Raw genomic sequence first — 16,687 nt, 5'->3', positions numbered from 1 at the left:
ATATGGCTTGGCAAATAAATCTTTTGAATTCAGCATACCCTAATTAACCAAAATAATTTGGTTGCCAGATTTTACGCGAACTTGCCGCTTGGTGCTTAAATAAGCACATATTTCCAAAATAGAACGTATGCTAATGTCTTGAATCTTATCCGGTTCTGGGTACAGTCCAATATCGTACAGTGTGTCCCAAAAACAGAGAACCCTCATTGCGCCCTCTTTTTCTCCTATTTTCAAAAAGTTGATCAAATATATTTTTGTATGTAAAGAAACCTTTAATTGTTAGCTTTAATAAACCAAAACGGATACACTTATTAAAAGGGCATATATTCAAAAGCTGTGAGCTGATTAAAATAATTGTTTTGATTCATTAAAGCTAGTAATTAAAGGTTTCTGTACATACCAAAATATATTTGATCGAAAATAAGAGAGAAAAAAAAACCCTTTTCGATAATAGAAGAAAAAGAGGGCACAATGAGGATTCTCTTTTTTGGGGGGAACACCCTTTAGAAATCCAGAATCCCTTTAATCAAACTTAGTCCAGTGCCAGTGTCCCAGTCCATATCACGGTGACGAGATTAGAAAGCATTTTTCAAAGTCCTGGATAAGATATTTTATAAATTTATTTGGAATGGTGGGGTCAAAAGAGTTTTTGTTCGTAACAATTTTGTTCATTGTGGCCTTCGTATGCTTGACCCTTATAATTTCTGTTTGGCTCAAAAAATGACTTGGGTTAAATTGTTACTGGATAATAATTTTAAAAGCTTTTGGAAAACAATTGAATTATCTGATATGGATCGTCATTTTCGTGATTTGTTATGGAAATCATATACTCCTGAGAGTTTTCTTAATAAGCTTGATAATATCCAATTAGCTGACTCTCTCAGGACTTGGTATATTTATCGTGATAGGGCATGTCATGATATTTATAATAAAAGTTTTTCTGATTTGGGATATTTCCAGTGTCTATGGTTTAATAGAAATATTAAGTCCAAAACTAAGAAGTTCTTTCTTTATGAGGATTGGTGCGACAAAGGTATTGTGTATATAAGTGATCTTTTAAATCCACCTCTCCCAGGTAGTAGACTCTTTGAAGAATTGATTCTTGACTTTGGTATATCCAAGTTAGATAGAAGAAAATTTAATTTCCTGATGAAATGTATTCCCAGTTCGTGGCTTCAGGGTTCAGATTCCAACTCTAATATTTTTGATGATGTCACAGCGGGTCTTCTTAATGCTCAAAAGGTGCCCAAAATTTGCATATTCTATTTTGACAGAGACATGTATTCCGGAGAGGCGTGTCGAATTTAGGGAAAAAATTGCTGATGTCGATAATGTGGTTGATGACCCTGATGACACTGAGTGGGAAGAAATTCATTTGCGTAATTTTAAATGCTCTAATTTCAAGGTTTTCCATAAAGCTATATTGCTTTTAATGATTTTTTATTTAAAATCAAACGTAAAGATTCACCTCTTTGTGATCTTTGTAAATCATTCCCTGAATCTATTGTTCATATTTTTTGTGAATGTGAGCTCGTAAAACCAATTTAGGATGATTTAGTAAAGGTTATTCAAGACAAACATGACATTAATTTTTCAATGTCAAATTTTGAAAAGGTGTTTTGGGTTTTTAAAGACAATTTTCTTACATATATGTGACCGTCCACGGCGAATGAGCCGTAAATTCCTCCCCCGGTCAATTTTGTTTTATTTCGTGTTTAAAAAATAAACATCATAAACTTAAAAATGGTATATCATTTGACTTCAAACGATATCCAGAAGCGAGGTTATGGTTTGTTAAACTTTGCTCCTTCAACAAAATTATAGCTATTTACGTTTTTACATGTGTCTCTTTTTCCACATTGCTGGCAATATATATCAAACAGTCATAATTGGCGGTCATTTCAAATCATCCCCAAGTCATCGAGGTTTAAGAAAGTTCTCTCATTGTTAATTGTTGGTTATGCATACCTGTACAAAATACAATGCCTGGTAACCCACCACTTGAACAGGATTTAGCAAAAGCAAACAAAGACCAGAGCTATTAAAAGTTCTATAGCCGGCCATCTAAGGTAGAAGCTTATTATCCACTTCAACAATAGGATTATTGATCAGTTTTTGACTATCAAAATAAGACGGAAGTCGGGCCAGCTTAAGTTATCGATGAATACGACCTTCGTACACATTTTACACCGTAACACAGAATACAATTTAGGGAATTTACGGCTCGTTTGTGCTGCCGGGTCACATATATGCTTGTCTGTAAAATATTATATTTATTTGTGTAAATTTCAAAATAAGACGCCCTCTTTTATTGCTTGCAAAGTACATATTAAAAATAACAGGGAAACTGGGTATTACATTGCTAAAAAAAGGGTAAACTTTCTGCTCATTATAAAAAGTGGAGATTTGACCTTTAATTTTGTTTTGTTGAAGACAATGTTAAATTACATGTATTTGGTAAAGTAGACTTTTATATGATGTAACATTGATGCTGCATTTGTGATTTTCCTTGTGTGATTTTTATTGATTCTTGTGATTTTGAAAATATATAATGAAAATAAAAGCACAGGGCACTGTGTGTCTTGTGGAAAGATAAAAAATAAAGAAAGCAATACTGAAATGGATTGATGAAATTATTTTACTCACCTGCCGTTAACCACAATCCGACGTTGTAGTCACATCCGTCAATTCTTTTAACGCACTCAACCGTTTCAAATACCTGTGAACAATAATTAAAACGGATAAGAAAGTATCAAGAACGTGCAACTTATTTTAATCTGGGCCTGATGATGTCCCTATCCGTTATTGACTACATTCAGCACCAAAACAACCAGAAAAGAATGCTATTATCCACTAAGATAAACAAAAAATCATTCAAAACATTTGATCAAGAAATACATTAAGTGTTTAGGCCTTTAGATATTTGCAGCATATTGATATACACTCCTCAAAAAAGTTTCAAAAATGACTGTATATCAGAAAATTTTGAAATCTATCTTCATATTGTTTCATATCAGTGAAAATATTGTGGTTTCCTGTCAACAGTCCCTCATTTCAAATATATAGTTTTGGTTTCTCTTTTGTTCAGAAACCAAAAATCAAGGGATTAAAAAGTAGAGCTGATCTGGTCTGTAATCATAACACTATTATGCTGGGAGGACACAGTATAGGGTATATAACCAGAAGTATACAATATAGCCTATTGTGCTAACATAATTATTATCATGATTGATATCGGAAATCTATCCCGCGGACGACAGTTGATGCTCTCTGTCGACGGTAGGTGGCATATTACACTCACGAGTTCTACATGTAGGCCTAGAAATCATATACATGCGCGTATATTGAAGGATGGGGTGGGGTGGGGGATTTGTTTGTTTGTATGAAACATAAACGATGCATGGAGATGAATTGATTATGAATTAGTTTATTATCCCCGGGCAGCACAACCCATACCTCTTTAAGAGGGGGCTCCCTCCTATATAACCACAACTTCCCTAAATTACCCCTTTCCCCTCCTCCTCCCCTACATTCGATATCTTCATCTCGAGCTCTCCTCCCCTTCTCTTTCACTTCCAATGCTCTCTCTCATATGTTTCTCTCTCCCGGCGCATATCCCCTTGCCCTCCAACCCCCCCCCCCAACACACACACACACACACATCACACACATCACACATCTCTTCTCCCCTCTATCTTCTACTTTTTGCAGTAAAAATTGCTTCAGTAAAAGTCATTAGGTTATTAGGTTATTAGAGGTCATATAATGGCCTTCCATCGATTCTGGTACATGGGATTAAGGACATGAATCGATTTTGTTTATAGCACCTATACAATTACAATAGTTGCCCTTTTGTAATGTCGAATGCAAATATTTCGATGGTCTATATATTTTCACAGTGAAATCAGCTTAGGCTGATTTCGTAGTCTCTTGTCAATGCTTTCAAACTAAATCAATGCTTTCAAATGTAGACTGCTTTGTTCGACTTCTCTGCTCGTGAATATTGCACTGCGAAATTTAAACATTTCTTTTGTATACTTAGATCAGGTAACTCGAAAATCCTGTAATTTTATTTGTCACACCACTTATAAGAAACTGAAACCAAAACCGAAACTACCTGCCACAAATGTTTAGTTTTAAACAAAAGGTAGAAACAATGAGTTCGATATCTTGTGATTCAAGTGGTTAGGCAGGACAATAGGAAACCACGTGACCAAAACCAAAACCAAAACTAAAACTATATATTTGAAATGAGGCATTGTATTTATCCACACATGCTTTAGTTTAATATTAATTAGTGAAACAAGATACAAATGCTTTTCTTACCTTGTGTCACATATCCAGGATTTGTACCTTGTGTACAAAGTCCACAAAATGCAGGGCACGTTTGTTTGAAAAATTCGTCCGTGTCACACGAACTTTTATATTCGTCGACACAATAATCTCGCCTATCCTTACATGCTAAGAAAAATAACAAAATGTCATAGTTAACCTGAAGCCAACATAAAGATATTCAGAATAATCAGATCGGTATCGGGAAACCACTTTCACAAGATCGCCATGGGAAGATGCGCTATTTTCTCCACAAGAAGCTTACATGGGGCCTGCCCATTTTACATTCAAAATCACCCGGTTTCATGCAGGTAAGAAGAAGCAAAATAATACAAAACTAGCGGAGTGTGTGCGTGCAAAAATGAGAGTTTCACTTTTAGACCCTACCTGTTTGGAAATGGCCCATGTTTTAACCCCATGAAGCTCTTTTCAGTCAATATGATGCAATGTGCCCATATTAGGTTTCCAACTTCTGACTGGACAAACAAAATTCAAGTGATTTTTCCAGAAAAGTGTCCTCTGGCGAAAAAAAATCTCTTTGCAAAAAAACCCATTAATTTTGGGTTTAGAGATATACCACAGTGCAGTTTACTCAATGTGTAGACCTACACATTGAGATATACAATAGTGCAGTGTGCTAGACCTACACATTGAGATATACCACAGTGCAGTGTGCTCAATGTGTAGGACTACACATTGAGATATACCTCAGTGCAGTGTGCTCAATGTGTAGGCCTACACAATGCATATATCAGCCCTTTTTTGGCCAAAGTTGATTGATTTTGACTGAGATTTTTTGGAAAAAATTCAGAACATTTTTCAAAATGTTTGCAAAAAAAACAAGTTAATTTTTGCAAGATTTTTTCAAGTGTGTGGTAATATTTTAGGGTCACTTTAATCTCCAAAAAATGAAAAAAAATGTCGACCGATAGTCTCTACTTGAAAAGTCTGTCCACCCGTCATATTAATTAGAACAAGAAAGATGAAAATGCTTTTCTTACCACAATCTCCACACGTTTTGGGACAGTTTGATTTGAAATATCCTTTGTCACAGTTTGTATTATCGCTGGTACAAAAATCCTCCAGATTCTGACATGTCCATGCTATTGAAAAGTAATAAAATATCACGATAGTTAAACCTGCAACCTGCATTAAGACTTTCAGAATACTCAAATCGGTATTCAAATATCAGCACTTATTCAGTGCCTGGGAGACCATGACAAGCCCTCGCTGACATTGAAAAATCCACCAGTCCAACGTGCGTAAGCGCACTCGAATGCCGCTTTGCGTCCATGAGTGCTTCGAGCGCGCTTGGTGTATACAGGAAACATGTTTAATATTTAACCCCGGTTAATATTTAGCCCGTGCGGTTTATGCAGACCCCTTCTAGACCAGTCTTAGAATTTTGCGAAAAATATTCCATATTAAATGTCAAGTCTGTATCTGGTGCATGGGTGGCTAGCACGAAAAAATACGTAAAACACGCAAATCAGCCGCATGGAGGGCATGTAACAGCATCAACAAAACAAAATCTGGAGGTAATCTCTCCCAAGGAAATTCAAGATCCGTATATTTGCAGCTACCGTTTAATCAGTACTAACCTATGGATGTGAAGCATGGACCATGTCTCCCAGACTATGTAAAGAAGTTGATGGTTGCTACACAAGAATGCTTAGAACAGTAACGTGGAAGCAGAATATCAAAAACAAAGAGCTGTATGGTGACCTACCGAAACTTTCACAGAAGATCAGAAAGAGGACACGCTTCACTGGGCATGCGTACACAAGCAAAAATGAGCATGTAGCCAAGCTGATCTATTGGACACCAAAGCATGGAAACAGAAAACCTGGTTGACCCCCTCTAATATACGTGGATGTGTTGAAACAGGACACTAGTCTGGATGTTATGGATTTGGGAATGGCCATGCAGGATAGAAGGATGTGGTGTGTTGTTGTAGTTCGAGGACACCACTCATCTTAAGCGAGCCAGAAGGATAATGAAGACCTGAGCGCAAGAAGACTAAGTCCACTTTTGACGAAATTGAGTTACAGGTGGTTTTGAAGTTATTGGATGAAGACAAAAATGTTGACAATTTTTTTTAAAATTTGGTCCCTCATCATCGGGTCACGTGAGGGGTCAAGAGGGGTCAAAAATGAAAAATTGTCCAATGTCGTCAAGAAACATGTCAAATTACTCGTCTCATCACAACGATTACGAAAATGATTAATCATACATTTTGAGCCCGGTTAATGAGTTAGAGGGTCACTTCCGGTTAAAGGTCAACTGAGGTCAAATTTTAAAACCATCTTCAAATTCAAACAACAAGGTGTCAAATTGCTCGTCTTTGCAAATAGATTATCAATATGGTTAAATAGTTCAACATCTGCATTCAGTTTTGAGATTTGTTTCAATCCGAGCGCAAGAAGATCTTAAGTCCAAAAATGATAAATCGATCAATATCGATCAATATTACATATATTTACTTGGTTGATATACAAAATGATTCTTCTTGTCTATACCCATGTACCCGAGAAGTATCAATTTTATTGCTTTTTTGGTTTCAAAATAATCTTATTTTAAAAGTTTAAACGATCATATCTCAAAATTCCAAATATGGGCTTACAGTCTTCTTGCGCTCAGGTCTTCAAGTTAATGTCATATTTGATTACAACCCCAACTACCCAACCCCTGGATATCTAATGGTTCGTCCCTAATGCACTTCCACAAACACATTATGGATGAAATCAAATGGCCTTGTCACAGAAAATAGGATTTTGTTTCAATTATGTCATCTAATTAAATATACAATGTTTTGTGTTTGAAGGACGGACTTTCAAATTCATTACCCATTTAATGAATAATTTGATCATAACAATAACAATACCTGATCATTTATCATTTTGGTGTTATTTGAACGACGACAATTAAAATTTCTACATGTTAATATCAATACTGATGGTGTACATGAAACTTGACAGTGAGGCTTTAACAAATTTGTCTTTTTTAACTGTCGATTTAGTACCCCCGATTATAGTGTGCATGATGTTATTGTAAACGTGTGGCGATAACCACCAAATCCAAAATGGCGGCCGTTTTGATATGTAAACAATATTTTGATCAGTGTGATTTTTGGTAGGCAAATCCAGTAAAATGGAAAGTGAGTACCATTTTACTGGATTTGCCTACCAAAAAATCACTGATCAATTGAAACAATCCTAAAAATTGAACTCTTTAATGTAATATTTTGATCACACATCCTAGCCCTAGCAACATGTCATTGTAGTTTGGATAATGTCATTTGAACGGGAATATTTTCACCAAGCCAATGGGGCGAATACATAAATGCAATTTTAGAGAATAAACGATAGGAATTTTTATTTTGACTATCCTCTACCGTGTGATAGACGACAGGCAGGTCCAATATTTTGAGTAGTGGATGCCGGCGCAGCCGGTATCTACTACGATAAAAATATTGGACCTGCCTGTCGTCTATCACACGGTAGAGGATTGTCAAAAGTAAAATTCCTATCGTTTATTCTCATTCTTAGTCAGTTAAATATTATTTTAATAACTGTAAACTATTTTTAAAGCAACAATTAAGTTACCGTCATAAAAACTCCCCTTTTTCTAAAATGAACGAAACTTGTTTACAACTTCACATCTTTTGTTACGCGTACTGCGCGTACATACTCGCACCTCTATGAGCGTGTTACGCGTTATCAACACTTATAATGACATGGGGTCGTCTACAGCGTGATAGACGACACCCAACATCATGCGATTATCCAATTAGATTATGAGTCTACGTAATAGACCACTCCCACTGACTAAGAATAACTAATCAGATGCCAAAAAGATATATGTGAGGTGTATAAAACAAAATATAGATTGCTCTTTATTTGGGAGATGATGAGAACTGTTTCCCCTTGGTGATCTTGAGACCATATGTGTCTAGTATTTCCAATGGACCTGACGGTCTCGGGGAAATAGTAGACCCATGGTCTCAAGATCACCTCGGGAGCTAGTTCTCACCATCTCCTTATGAGCAGTCTATATTTGTAAACTATTGTCTTTACAGGGTGTCCCAAAAAGAGGCCCGTCATTGGGCCCTCTTTTTCTCCTATTCTGAAAAATTGATTAAATATATTTTGGTATGTAAAGAAACCTTTTATCGTTAGCTTTAATAAACCAAAACAATTATTTCAATCGGCTCCCAACTTTTGAAGATATGCCCTTTTGAATAAAAGTGCCCGTTTTTCACTCTGTCCACGGATATCAAACAAAGTGGTTGGGTGGCTCGTGTTGTGGAGTGGCCTGCACGATCACCAGACCTCACACCACTTTTTTCCTTTGTGGTAAAATCCAAGATCTTCCCAAACGTATTACTGAATGCATTCGCAAGTTTCTGGCGCACAAGGATAGTACGCAACGCAATTGATGCAATGAGGACCAGGGCTGAAACCTGTATTCGCCAAGGAGGCAACCAGGAAGAGGGCAGAGCAGCACAGTAAACTCACTTCAGAAGAACCAAAGACAAACCAAACAGCCTTTAAGGGCTACCTTTTTATCCTAAAAAGAGAAATGACTTATGTTGTAAATAAAAAAAAAAAGAAAGCAAGAAACAACAAAGAAAGAAAGTAAGAAACATAATAAAACCAAAAGGCATAAATAACCAAGAAAAAATAAGTAATTGCAAGTAAAGCAAAAGAAGTCCCATTCGCCATCCATTTTACCCACAAAATAATGACACTATTAACAAAACCCATTGCCCATAAACCGATAAAGTCCATTCCATAAATAAAGTTATTTTATAAAGTTATCATTGAGGAATGTTTGATATTCATGCATGGTATGTGTACTACTTTTCAATCTTTGCAGTAGCCAAACCTTCTCCGAGTAAAAAACGGGTACATTTCTTTAAAAGTTGTGAGACGATTGATATTATTGTTTTAGTTTGTTAAAGCTAACGACTCAAGGTTTCTTTACATACCAAATTATATTTGATCAACTTGTCAGAAATAGCAGAAAAAGAGGGCGCAATGAGGGGCATCTTTTTTTGGGACACCCTGTAGTTTTCCTGTCATGCAGTGACTTCTTTAACGCACATCCCAGTGTACAGAGAGATATTGAATTTATAAATGAAGACAACGTATGTGTTCCTTATACAAATCTGTTCCCATTCAACATACCAAAATACAATACCGGTTTACTTTTTTTCACTTACCTTCACCATAAACTGAATTAACAATAACAGCAGAAAAAAAGACCACGTATGCAATGACCAACCCCCTCATGCTGGGTGTTTTGTGGACCTGACGATAAGAAAGAAACAAAAACAATTAAAACTAGAGCGGATCTCGGGTTGCGCGGTTTTCGGCATACGCAGTTGCTGGGGAAGATTATTGGGTGATGGTATTTTAGTGGGTAAAAAACTTATGTGGTCGTTTTGATATGCGAGTTTCTGTTCAGAACACTGTGTGGTCGTAGGCAGGATGGGCACTGGGGAAGAAGAAGGGAAATCAGTAATTAATGGAAATGTGAAGGGGGAAAGGAAATCCATGTATTAAAAGCATATTTTGAAATTTTTGAGTAAAGTTCCCATTGAAATACAAGTTGCTACAGATTTTTGTAAAACAACAATAATTAGAATGAAATACCAATTCTTTGTTTCACCTTAATTGTTTGACTCATATTGAAAGGAAAGGAAGCAACGTGATCAGCCAAAACTAACAATTTTTGGAAAGGATTAAAAATAAATTTGTTATGCAAACCGCACCTTATTGCTTTACTATAAATCATTCATTCAGTTAGCCACATAAATTTACACAACGTTAACCAAAACTGGAACTAACAAATTTCAATGTTGGACCGATGCCATCGCACATCATCAAGTTAACTGATTACCCAACAATCGCAAAATATGCTTTCCACTCTCCCCACATAAAAAAACCAAGGAAAAACTTTATAATCGCTTTCTATCACAGGACCAATCAACTTGAATTGGTCACCAGACGATGTCCAAAAATATGGAAACAGCTAGTGATTGTATTATAAAGAAATGCATAATATTTACACTACTGTGAATTAGTAAATTTCTACAAGAAATTGTATCAACACATAAAATTGCACATTACCTTCAAAGCTTTGCAGCTTGTCAGCACTTTTACAAGTCACTGTCTGCTATTACTAGGCATATCACCCCAAAAATAAGCGCAGCAGAAACACGTTATTTAATGTTTCTACATGAATGGACTTTATTAAAGTATCAAAAATCAAAAAACGGAATTGAAATCGGTCAATGCATTGTGATGTAGTGTCAATTTTAAGATGCTCATAAATGGAATTAAAACCTGCCACAAATGGCTATAATGACAAAATTGGCACATTTCGAGATTTTGAAGGTTTATTTGGACCCTTGCTTGAAAAAGCAGCGTTAATTTAAGTATCACAGGTTAAATGCCTATCTTTCCATACCTCGTTAAAGAAAACAAAATTTAAAAATCTATCATTGAATAATTATAATAAATTAACCAAATATACTATTTTAGCTATTTCAGCCAATCTGCAGACAAATTAAAAGTGAAAAAATGACCAAGTTCAGCTAATTAATATGCAAAATTGATGCCAATAGAAAACCGTACATGATATCAGGGTGCGGTTTTTTTGCACACATATGTATACAAAGTTATTTCAATTGATAACAAAAATACACAAAAAGTAATTAATTATGCAAATTAGCTAATTACAGCTAATTATGTATTCATGATATTATTATGTAAATTAGGCATGAGTAATTTTGGATTTTTAAATATTTAATGAAAGTCTATTCATTCACCATAAATTTGTCAAGTATGAACCTGTTATGATAAAGAAACTGCAGTTAATTACTTAAATATGATACAAAAAAATACAAAGTTTGACATTTTGACGATGTCTGGAATATAATTTTATTTTTTCTGTAAACATGGTATGTGTCACCATTGCTCAAAGCTAAATCCGAAAAGTAAAAATAAAATTCATTTGCAATGAGACTTTAAATTAACATTTTGTTATCTGGATTAACACGGGAAGACAAATGGTAAAAGGAACAGCCATTCTATTGTATCGCGTATACAAAAATAGTATGGCCTTGGACACACACAATGGCTTAGAGCTATTGTGGTTGGGAAAATTACTCCCTAAAAAAGTTAGTTTTACTCAAGGCAAGGCAAGTGTTTCATTCGTTGTCGACGGAAATAATTTACATGCTAAGAAAGATTAATATTTCAGCTATGCGGACCCGCGGAAAGTCTTCACACACCATCTATTAAAAATTCAAACAATTTGGATAAATGAAGCATATGAGGAAATTCATTTTTTGACATAGATGTTTTCTAAAATTGGTCAACTTTGAAGCGCGCGCTTTTCAATTCACTGTTATGCTTGCATGCACAGTGTGGCAGAATTATTGTGCAGCCACAATGACATACCTACTATTACAGTTTCAAAGTTTTTAGCAGCCAGAACTTCAGATCCAAACAGTATCTTTATTATTAAAGGCAAATTATGCCTTTAATCAAGGTCTGACAAGGACTAAAACCTGCCTATAGTGCTGTTAGTGTTAGGCCTATGTGGGGGGGGGGGGCTGTGTTTAGTTTCTATAATAATTATTATAAGGCCTACATTTATTTGTCATGGTTTGCCTTTCTATCTTTTGTAAAAGTTTAAAAAAATGACCGTTAGAACACTTCAAACTTTTGTCCGTAATCACCTCCCTGCCCTGTCCTGTCCTTGTTTCACGGTCATTGGTTTTAGGAACAATGACACGAAAAGACCAGTGTGATATTACCCTGACGTTCGTTATACACATTACCTTAGCCTGTTCAATTTTGTACAAATGAATATATACATGGGATTTTTTAAGATTTTGGTAGGAATGTGTTCCAATATACTCCAGAAACATACTCCAATATATTATATGACACCAAGAACTGAAAAAAAAAATTAATGTCACCGAAAATTCGCAAAATCGTCATATACAGGGTGAGTCAAAAAAAGCGCAATAGAGAAAAGAATCCATTTTATTTAAGAACCGATTTGAACCTTTTAGGTTTTAAAACATTTTATAAAAATATATATCCATTAGTGACCTTTTGTGAAAAAAACAAGGAATTAGCATTTACCGTTTTGTTTTTATGATCCATTTTATAGCGATACCCAATTTTAATGTTTGTACAAGACACTCTAAAATTTGAATGTTGGCCCACTCTGTGTGTAAGGTAGATTTCGAACAACAGCTATTTTCTTAACCTTATGGGCATTGAAATCAAATGGAGCACCCAAATTGTTATTGTCCTTGGTCTTGTTTAAGGAAAAGAAACATTATTTGTTGTTATTTTCATTTTACCTTTACTTTAAGGGCTGGGGTATGAACGTTTGGACGTTATTTATTTTGGGACATTAGAGCACATCAGACATATCGAATTGCATTCTGAATACGAAGAATGTCCTTCTGATATCAAATAATTTTGATTTTTTGAAATTTGCAATTTAATACACATTTTATTGATATTTTTGATATTTAACAGTACTTGAAGTGAACTTTATAAATCTGATGATTTATACTTAAGGTCCGTTCATACTACCACCGCATTTGCGATGCCTTGCTTTGCGATGCCGATATATCGATTACTTTCTGCCGCAACTCAACGCAACTCGTCGCATTTCCAGGTTAAAATGTATTTAACTTCATTGCGATATCGCAATGCAGTAGTTCCCAGTACGATGCAGTGCCGCAACGCACCGCATCGCAAAGCAACGCATCGCAAATGCGGTGGTAGTATGAACGGACCTTTAAAGCGTATGTAGGTGGGATGAAAAGCCGACGATCAATTGAAAATTTTGACCTTTCGTATTGAAGATGTGGATTTTTTTCCCAAAACACCAACAAAAATTAGGTATTTTTGGGAAAAAAATCCATATCTTCAATATGAAAGGTCAAAATTTTCAATTGACCGTCGGCTTTTCCTCCCTGCTACATACACTTTAAGAATATATCATTAGATTTACATAATTCACTTCGAGGACTGTTATATGTCAAAATTTGAAAAATATCAATTTTTTATAATTTGTCATAAAATTTGTATTATATTGTGATTTTCAAAAATGAAAATTATTTGATATCAGAAAGACATGCTTCGTATTCAGAATGCAATTCGATAGGTCTGAGGTGCTCTCATGTCGCACAAAAAATACTGTCGAAACGCAATAAACGCTCATTTTAGATCCCTTAAAGATGTTTATTTTCTATCAAAAACATAGGGTCATGTTTTTTATACTGTGCACCTAAAAGGGGTGGCTTTGTTGCATTCTTACTCATCAAGACGTGTTTACATGCATGTAGTTTGTTTATTTGATATTTATTATAAGCTTGTCTAGTACTATTTTGTTCCTTAGACATCACATTGGCCTTTCAATTTCTGAAACAAAAATTTATGATTTTCATTTGTACTAATTACTGTAACTCGTTAATTCTAATTAGTCAGGGGTGGCTCATGTGGTGGAGGATCATGTGGTGGAGGATCACAATGCTGTACAATGGTGATCCTCCGCCACATGATCTTCAATAAACATTATTGATGGATTTCTACTTGTGTCTGTACTTGATCTCAGCCAAGTGATATCATGTTTAGCATTCATTGCCTCAGTATTTGTTAATTAGACAATTAAAGATTACTAATTACTTGTTGCTACATTAATAAAGTTCATTGACCTCTATGCATTTAAATAGGGATTTAATGTAGGGAACATTCAAAAGGGTGCTACGGGCAAACGAAACATGATAAAAGGCTCAAATTTCTGAAGCAGACCTTGGGTGTGATCCTCTTTACTTAAGTAAACTAAAAACTGGTAAAACATAGAAAGTTTGCGACAAATCTGAAATAGCGCCCTCACGCTCAATTTTGATCCAACAAGTCCATTTTTACGAAACGCTCTGTCCAATTCTCTTTAACTTTCAAAACTGGATTGTTGAGCTTATTTTACATGTAGTTCCCATACCTCAATCATGAAAATTTGCATCTCCAGTGCCAAATAAGGGGTGTTTTGAAGACATTTTTATAAATATAGATAGATTTTTGACCACCCTGTATCTACATAATTGAAGTACTTGACCACCATAAGTTCCATATGACTTGGTGGGCAATTAAGTTAGATAAATTAAACTTTTGTCAAATTGTTACATTATAAATGTACGTCGGGAGGTGACACCCCTATACAGGACTGCCGACTGTTCCGCAATGCAAGGAACTGTGCACAGACACCCTCGATGGCAATAGACATGAACATGATAAAAAGAATAACTTTACACAATGTTATACGACTGCACGTCTGTTTGAAGACACTAGGTCTATTCATATAAAACCTCCGTGACTCAGGCTTGGACGTACATACTGCTTCCGTGCGTGTATAGTAGTCTATGGAATACACCGGTTAGTAAACAAGTTTAGCATAGGTTGAATTTAGCCAAAACAACCAAAAGTTCCGAACATTTATTTAAAAATCGACGTAATGATAATGCACTTTTTTGGATTAATGGGCAATAAGAAGATATATTTTACAAAATAGGTACGCTTTGTACTCAAAAAACATTCCTGAGATAGTCCCTTTTGTCAAATGATTTTAGAGGTTCAAGTCTTGATGAAGTCGTTGATCATGGCGATAGTTTTGACACAGAATAATACTCCAAAAGCGTTCAATTTTTACCTAATAGGACTTGAAGTGCATTTTTCAGCCTATCTTGAAGTTAAAACTTTAATGCAAAGGTTGTTATGTGTTATTATTCATTCTAGTATCATTTCATCTGAAATATCCAAGTTCGGCCGTTTTCTATCTCTGTTTGTCTTTCAGCTCATAGGCATATGAACAATACCATTCACGTATTATGTATAGGCCAGATAGTAGACATCATTGAGAGGGCACTCTATTCACGTGGTTTATTTTCCAACGTAAAATATCACGAATTTTTGATGGTTTGCAACTGAAGATTGTCCGGATAAAATGGCTAAAATGCAGTAAAATATATCCACAGCAAACAGCATTCGCCGCTGATTAGTGTATTGAATTTCCAGTTAGTGTATTGAAAACAAAACCAGGGTTTTACCTGACAACAAATCAAATTTTCCTGAAATGGCAACATCATATGCGGTATTGAGCATGCGCAAATCGTAAAAACGTGTAGAATAGAAACTCTGTAGTATCTCAAATCCTGTAAATGGTATGCTTAGCCTGAGTCGTTCGGCCTATCTTGAACAAAATCGCCATGCGTAGCTGTTGAAAAACGAGAGGATTCGCCGTACTATCACGGCAAATTTTGACAAGAAGATATAGGGATGATGACGCTGCGTACCTGTCCGCATTGATTCACGTGAAAGACCCTATTTTTCTCAGTACCATATTGAAATTGGAAGTTCCAACTCGGTGTATTTCCGAAGACATCGCCTCTAACTGAGTCTGAAAGACTGTGGACCAAGTAGGACGATTTGTTCCTCTCTTAACCCTGGAACTACTGAGCCATATTCCGAGGGGGAATCGTCATATACCGTTATGTCGTACTAATGTATAGCTATGGGTCTTTTCTATCCAGTGGTACCAAAAGAAGTGCAAACATTCCGCACAAAATATCGTTATGACGTCATAATAGCTAATGTGAGTGCCCCCTTGCAAAATCGGGAAATTCTGGCTATGTACATTTCTGGCTAAAACCGAATTTTCTCATAAATATAAAAGGAAACGACTATTTCAAACTAACAAACAAATAATATAAAAAGTCAATAGCTCTGAAAATAATTTTATAACAGGGAAATTAAATAGATTTTACTGTAGAAACAAATGGTGGGATACACAACTCCCACCGCCCCTATGGACACCTTTGTTGGTCGGTCCTACCCCCGGGTAAGGTGTGGGGTAAAAACTTTTATCACTAAAATGAGCGCTTTTTTATGACAGATGAAAAACTTTAGGGGTTGGTACACCCCCCCCCCCCCACCTCGTAGTTCTAGGGTTAATGTAAAAGAGCTTTGAAAACTCACTCTCTAAAAGAATGCGAAGAGTAAAAATCACTGCAGATTAATGAAAATCACTCATAGAAAGTTAAAACCACTCATACCGTGAAAGAGTGCTCAGTATGGTTTCCACTCTCTTTAGAGTGGTTTAGTAGTGATTTTTACTATCTTGGAGTGATTGTTTCTTCTTCTCACTCTTTTGAAGAGCAAGTTTTTACTCTTTTAGCGGACTGGGCCAAGCTTGAACCAAGGCTGGCTCGATATTTTATGGATTAAGTACGAGTAAGCTGTGTGTGGTTTGTTTTTGGTGGGTG

Source organism: Amphiura filiformis, chromosome 14, assembly GCF_039555335.1.
Source record: "Amphiura filiformis chromosome 14, Afil_fr2py, whole genome shotgun sequence".
Lineage (NCBI taxonomy): Eukaryota > Metazoa > Echinodermata > Ophiuroidea > Amphilepidida > Amphiuridae > Amphiura > Amphiura filiformis.
This window is presented reverse-complemented; position numbering follows the sequence as displayed.